The sequence below is a fragment of the Setaria italica genome, chromosome VII (assembly GCF_000263155.2).
Source record: "Setaria italica strain Yugu1 chromosome VII, Setaria_italica_v2.0, whole genome shotgun sequence".
NCBI classification, from domain to species: Eukaryota; Viridiplantae; Streptophyta; class Magnoliopsida; order Poales; family Poaceae; genus Setaria; species Setaria italica.
In genome coordinates this window covers 20,722,051-20,729,768 of record NC_028456.1, presented here as the reverse complement: position 1 = coordinate 20,729,768, position 7,718 = coordinate 20,722,051, and positions in this window count along the sequence as shown.

Sequence of the window (7,718 nt, the reverse complement as noted above, 5' to 3'; positions counted from 1 at the left end):
TTCGAAAGCATTTTGATGGCTCAGGGAACAGGTTTCTGTCAGGTCAAAATCATCCATTACTAACTTAATTCGTTCGTCTGCACTGCTCATTACATCAGGTCACCAACGTTGTTTACAATATCCTGCACGCTTGGTTCTCGGATCTGACCTACAATCTCATTCCGGAACCTACGAGCCGAGACAGCACAGTTCAGACAAACACGAACCTGCCCCAAAAAACAGCTCTGGATCGGATACGAACTGTCAGATCACGAGCCGAACTCCCAAGAGCATCAGCACCACCTACCTACCCACCTATGGATCGGATACGAACTGTCAGATACGAGCCGAACTCCCAAGAACTCGATCGGTAGCCCATGCACTGGTGGTGACCGTGACTGATCCTGCCTGAAATTAGCTGAGAACGCACGCACAGGCACTGGCGATCTCTTCTTGCCTGAAATGTGTTGGGCCTCGGCTTTTTTTTTCTCCGGGAGTTGTTAGGGCCCCCGGCGCCGGTTTCGTCGTCGCGGTTGATGGAGTCCGCGGTGAGGTGACGGGCGCGAACGAGACGGCTCGGTTCATGGCTGCCTAACATCTGCTGACCTCCGGCGACGGACGAATGCCCCTGCCGTCTGAAATTGATCCGGCCACGATCTCGGAGAAAGATCTTATAGCCTCAGACTGCCGTCTCGCCTTGTCACTTATGCAATCCGGCAGCATCGCAAGTTTCCAAATCTGCGACTGTTCTGAGATCTGAACACTGTGATCAGTGATCGGAAAAGCAGTTGCAGGGACTGGTGGTAGGTACTAGGTAGTCTTGTCAGTTTGCCCATCTTATCTACCAAAAGAACCTTCTAAACCCCAGTGTAAAATAGTGGTTTGGTGTACCGAATCCCGTAAACTACAAACTTTTGGAGGACAACGTTCGTCGCAGTCGGCGGCTGCAGATTTCAGTCATTCAGAGACAGAGAAAACAAATGGCCACAGGTAGGAGCGCTGCGCAAACCGACGCGCACGCGTGCTGAGGATGAACTGCGCGTCTGCACATTCATTTTGCATTATACAACGATTCTTTTGAGGTGCGGAAGGAAGGAGAACTCTCCTCTCGGCGTTGAAGTGATGCCCGTGGCATGGTTGATTGCTCGATCACGGAGTAGAACCATGTGAGTGGGCATGTGGAAGGGTGGTCTCATCATGGATGGAATGGAGCGTGTTTTTATAATCTCGGTTATCACTTATCAGCAGCCGTTTTGACTTCAGCTTAGATGCCACAGAAAAAGAAAGAAAGGGCACTGGCGGTACTCAATGATTCATTCGTCATAGCAGCAGTTGAGATCATTATCTGGAATTGCAACTGTTTGAATTTCCTTCAGATAATGGTCTCAACTGCTGGTGGAGGAATGAGCATTGTTGAGTCCCGCAAGTACCCATTCTGGCAACTGAGAATCAGTTGAATTACAGTTCAGTCAAATCTGAAGAAATTCATCCTAAATGAACTCTCTCAAGGCCTAATCTGAGTAGACAGCTTTTTTATGCGTTGCAGACACAACCAGTCCTGCGTGCGTTTTTCATCCAGGTTCCTCCCAAACTATTCGCATCTTGCAACATGCTTATCTCCAAAAAGAGGGGGGAAACAACCCAAAAAAGGAGAAAGAACTGAAAAATAAACAGTTTGATGAGCATGCTTGCGTGATGTGTGCAACGTTGTCTCATCCTAGAGCTAATCAATCAATGCGGTTTCCATCAGGGCCTGTCATGCTCACAGCCTGAGCTTTAGCTTTGTTGACCCGATCTCTTTCAAACCCTGTCGATAAAGTGGCCTGGAATCTACCTACCTAACATTTTTGTTCCTCCCAATCATCCCCTCTTCAGGATTGCTTGTCAAACTTTAGCGTTTGACATGGACGGAGTGCCACTTTGTATACTGCCGTTTGTTGTACTAATGCTTTTATTTCTGGATTGTATATTCAGGGAAGGAATTGACAGGCAATAGATTAGCAGGCTTTGATATTGTTCCAGGTGTGGGCTTGCTCTGAAAACTGATGAGAAGAAAGGCGGCTATGGGACCTCACTAACTACCTGTTTTGTCTCTAGCTTCAGCAACAATGTAAAAAGAAAAAAGAAAAAAGCATATTCTTTTCACAAAAAAAAACCTTTTTTAGAGTCAATAATTCTAGATTTCAAGCGCCAAATGTGCAAAAACTGCTACAGGTCGAAGACGGAAAATATTTAAGGCCCCAAGAATTCTTTCCTCTACAAAGACAGCACAGCAGCAGGGTTTTCTCGGCAAACTGCAAACAGCAGCATAAGAAGCTAAAAAAGCAGGCAACAAAAAAATTGCGCCCGGAGGCAGAGTGAGTGCTGGTCACTTAACAGGGAAAAAAAGGCAGGCCAAATGGGCCTTGTGAAACAACAAATGCTTTGACGTGATGTTGTTGCTACCCATGGATCCAATCAATGGACCAAAAAGGAGGAAGTAAGGCCTTCACTGTCTCCATTTTGGCCCAGCTCGAACACAGAAAATATTTATGACTCCAAGAATTCTTCTTCTATGTACAAAGACAACAGCAGCATGACAAGCCAAAAAAGCTGGGAACAAAAAAAAATTGCCTGCGCTTACTGGGGAATTTGGAGGCAGGGAAACCACGAATGCTGTGGCGCGTATATGATCCAATGGGCCGAAAGGAAGTAAGGCCCTCACTCTCCTCCAATTTGGCCCAACATCCCTTCCATCTCCTCGCGTGTAGCCAGCCCATGGTAGCCCCGTCGGTCCAACATAAGGGTTACGGGGCAAACTAATAATTTCCACGTGTTTGTCACCACCTCTGTTTCGTCTCTGTGAGTCGTTTATGAAGTCAAGAAAGCGCAAATTTGCACAGGGGGTGAGAACAGACAGGTACCTTGGCTTGCCTGTCTATATGGGTCGTTCAAGGATACAAACATTTGCATATCTGAAAGACAGAGTCTGGAAGCGCATACATGGCTAGAAGGAGAAGCTTTTGTCGAAGGCCGGAAAAGAAACTCTTACAAAAGCGGTGGCCCAGGCAATTCCAAGCTATGCGATGGCCTGTTTTGATATCACAAAGTCAGTGTCGGATGAGATTAGTACTATGATTTGCCGTTTTTGGTGGGCTCAAATGGAGAAGGAAAATAAAGTGCGTTGGGTGTCTTGGGAGATTCTGTCAAGTCGGAAAGATGAGGGCGGCTTGGGCTACAGAGATCTGCATCTTTTCAATCTTGCTATGCTAGCAAAACAAGCTTGGCGCATTCTGCAAAACCCGGAGTCTTTATCTGCGAGATTACTCACAGCTCGGTATTGCCCAAGTGGTGACCTTTTGCAGGTGTCTGAGGGGTCAGGAATTTCTTATACTTGGCGCAGCATTGTTCGGGGATTTAAAGCTTTGAAGAATGGTTTGATCTGGTGGATTGGCGATGGGTCCCAAGTAAGAATTTGGGATGACCCCTGGATCCCAACAGGTATATCCCGCCAACCAAGAACACCACGGGGTTCGGTGCTACTCTCAAAAGTTGAAGAACTTATCGATCCGATTACTGGAACATTGGACTCCCAGCTTGTGCGTGAAATCTTTTGGGAAGAAGACGTTCCAAATATTCTATCAATCCCAGTACGCATCGGCAGGGATGATGTTATTGCCTGGCACCATGACAGGAAGGGGATGTTTTCGGTCAGGTCGGCATACCACGTGTTAGTAGATGAAGAGAGGCGCCAGCGGCAGTACCAGCAAGGAGAAAGTAGCGTGTGCTGTCGGGAGGGAGACCACGAAGCACAGAAGTGGAAGAAATTGTGGAAGCTGCCATGTCCTCCAAAGGTACGTCATTTTATTTGGCGCCTGGCTCATAACAGCCTACCACTGAAGCAAAACATCAAACGGAGAGGGGTTATTCTTGACACGAGATGTCCGGTGTGCATGCGTTTTGAGGAGGATGGGGGTCACTGTTTTCTAAAATGCAAGCTAATAAAGAGATGTTGGCGTATTTTGGAAATGGAACAAACACACCTTGCTTTGCTGTCGGCCAAATCATTGAAGGATTTTGTTGGAATGTGCTGCAACTGAACAAAGCTTGGCATGTAAGGTTAGCCTCTTGCTGTGGAAGTGGTGGGATGTAAGAAACAAGGTAAATGCTGGAGATCCAATTCAAAATATACAAAATGTTTGTCACTCAGTCTTAGAGATGGCGGGGCTGCTGGAATTGCCAACGATAAAAATTAGACCGACTGCTAGGCTACAACAGAGATGGCTCAGACCTCCCCAAGGTGTCCTGAAAATCAATACTGATGGAGCTTTTGTGAAGGCAACTAAGCATGGCGCCTGGGGCTTCATTATTAGAGATTACACAGGTGCACACGTGCTGGCAGGTGCAGGCAACACTAGTCTGCTTCATGATGCGTTAATGGCGGAAGCGGTTGGCTGTCTCAAAGCTTTGGAAACAGCAGAATTGTATGGCATCTCCCATGTGCAGCTGGAGGTTGACTCAAGTGTTCTAAAGGAAGCTATTACATGTGTTACTCATGATCGTGGCCACTGTGGAGTGATTTTCAGGGATATCCGAAACCTGTTAGCTAATGAGTTTGTGTGTTTAGCTGTTTCTCTTATTCCACGTTGTACTAACTCGTCTGCGCACGAGCTTGCAAGACTGGGTTTATTTTGGGGTTCGGAACAGTCATGCATATGGACTGGCCCTCTTCCCGAATCTGTAAATGTGCAGGTGATCCGCGATTTAGCGGAATCCGGTGATGGTAATGAAAGGCCATAGAGCCACCCAAGCTTTCAAAAAAAAGAAAGCGCAAATTATGTGCAGCACCTCAAGTTTGTCTGAAATCACACCAGATACGCCTATAAGTAAAATAGTTCATAAATAAGCAATGGTCCTTCCCACGTTCATCTAGCATCAATCTTCTTCCCAAGCAATAGTGGCGTTTGTAAGTACAAGATACATCCTTCTAATGAAGAATAAGGGTCTTGTAAACTGTGTCACCTGATGGCAACATTCATATGTGTACATGTTAAAGGACAATAGTATACTTTAGAGTAGGATTGGAATTAACAATAATATAAGTGATATAACAACACCATGGCAATACTTCGTGCATGTGATGTATAATGTATTTACCTTCTTAAAAAGTCAAACTAATCAGGAAAGCAACTCTTCTTTGCATGAGAGTTTTAGTTTGTACTCCAGCTTGTGGTCACACCCTTTGGCCTAGTACCCCAATAACAATCTAGGCCACTAAAAGTAATGTTCATAGTAAAAATCTTGAATAAGTTACAAGTTTCAGTGTCCTAGTTGACACACGCCCGTAAAATATTTCCTATATCTAGATATGGCACACGGATAAGATTGTATGATAAGCCATGTAAATAGAGGAATGTGTGAATAATCATACACTCCACTACATAAATAATTTCACAATCCATTTGACCCATGCTTCAAAGCTTAAATGATCATATATACCATATTAGTTCCATACTTCTGGTGCATAAATTATTGTACATTTCATATTATTTTCTGCTCTACTTCATGAATGATTATACACCCACATTGGATTCATATGGTTGTATAAATAACCGTATAATAGATAAAGACATCCGCATCACCCTCCACTACATAAATGATTGCATACTCTACATGGACTCATATTCGTATGTGAATATCGCATACTCCGCTTTGGATACTCCAAAGCATATGGTTATATCAATTCAAAAGTAATTTGCTTGGCAGAGTATCATACATCTTCACCACATCATCAACACATTTAATATTAGAGAAATACACTTAAAAAACCAACTCTTCTTTGGTCCCTTTGCTGAATAAAAAATAGATTTTAAAATTTTTGACAACATTTCTTAACAAGTCGATCAACAACAATAAAGAGATCAAAATAATGATAAATAAAAATTTACGGCCATAAATGATATATTCCAGCTAGAATTTCTTAATTTACCATAACAAATAGGCCCATTTGCAATGTAGGATGAATCTTTGGAAGCAATGGTTTAGTCCCACTCCCACCACACCCATCAAGCATGAACCATGAGCAAATGCAAGATATGCCCTTCTAGTGATGGCACAAATTGAGTTGTGTGAGCCAGTTTGATATGTAATAAATACATATCAAATGGCAATAGTGTGGAGTTAGAGTAGAATCAATCTTACAATAATTAAGTGATATAAAAACACCATGGTAATTTTATTTTTTATTTTTCACTTTTACTTCATGCATACCGTGATTCACCTTCATAGAGAGGCAAACTAAGGAAGCAAGAAACTTTTCTGTTAGGAGAGCTTTGGTTCATACTAGCTTGTGGTCAAAACCTTAGCCTAGCCCAATAACCATTGAGGCAACCAATAAGTTCCATAGGAAAAGATCTTAAACAAGCCAAACGTTTCATAATCCTAAGTCCTAACTAACATGCACCAATAATTCTACCTAAATCTAGAGATGGTATGCAAATACATAGCAAGATTGCACAATAAGCCATGTGAAGAATCATATGTTCTAGTGTTCCTCTATGTAAATGATCACATACTCCACACTAGATTCATGCTTTTCAAATGCATAGGTAATCACATACTTCCCATAGTATAATTCATATGTAAATGATTGTATACTTCATATTGGTTTCATGATCGAATATGTAAATGACAATAATCTATGTCTGTATCATCCACCCTACATAAATCCTCATATGTAATCTATATCGGTTTTATACTCCATGCATAAATGGTTGCATACTCCACATTGGATTCGTACTTTGGTTCGTAAATATTGCATAGCCTACATTGGATTCTCTAAAGTCATACGTCGGCTTGTGGGATATCATATATCTTTGCAGCCACCACCAACTCATTAATAGTAGAGATAGAAACCGACCCTTCTTTGGCCTTCTTGCTCACTAATAAGCATACTTCTAAAAGTTCGACAGCATATCCACCGAATATCTTTTCTTAGCACCAATAATGATCAGTCAACAATTATAAAGAGAGCAATAACTTTGGTATAAGTATACGACCGCAAACTGTAGAGTATAATCAAAATAGCCTAATCTATCCTATAGAAAATCCAAGGCCGCATTTGCAATCTAGAAGATTAGTGAAAGTTTGCAAAAGTATAACTTGGGGGTGAGCTTGGTATTCCTCGTTCCATTGAGGGCCTAAGAGGATATTCAACTTTATCTTATTCGATTTTGTAGACTCGTTCACAGATTATGTCAAAACAAACCTTCTCCATACAAGATTCAATAAAACCCATAGTCGTCTAGGAAACATTTAGCAACTAGCATAACACAATTCTATACAACCTTTGATACACCAAATTTGTGTAACTCGCATTCTAGGTACTAGACTTCTTGTAGAACGGGAGAACAAATTCTCAAATTCCATCCAGTCCCATGGTGACCAAATAACTCCAGAATCGAGGTACCTGGCTGCAAAGGTGCTCCCCAGTGATTAAGCGAGCAACCGTCCGTTTGGCCACATCAAACCGCTATAAATCCCCCACCCCCCCCCCCGCTGGCGGAGGTGGAAGAAAGAGCACTTGCTCAGGAATCCCCAAATACTATCCATTGGAACAGCAGCACTCTATATTAGTTAATTATCACTATGCATAGTGTGACTCATCATGATTATCTTGTCCTGAGGGCTGCGGAGTGCAGTGAAGGTTGTGCTTATGAGACGGTGCGTAGTGTAGCTCGTGTGGTCGCCCTGAGGGAACA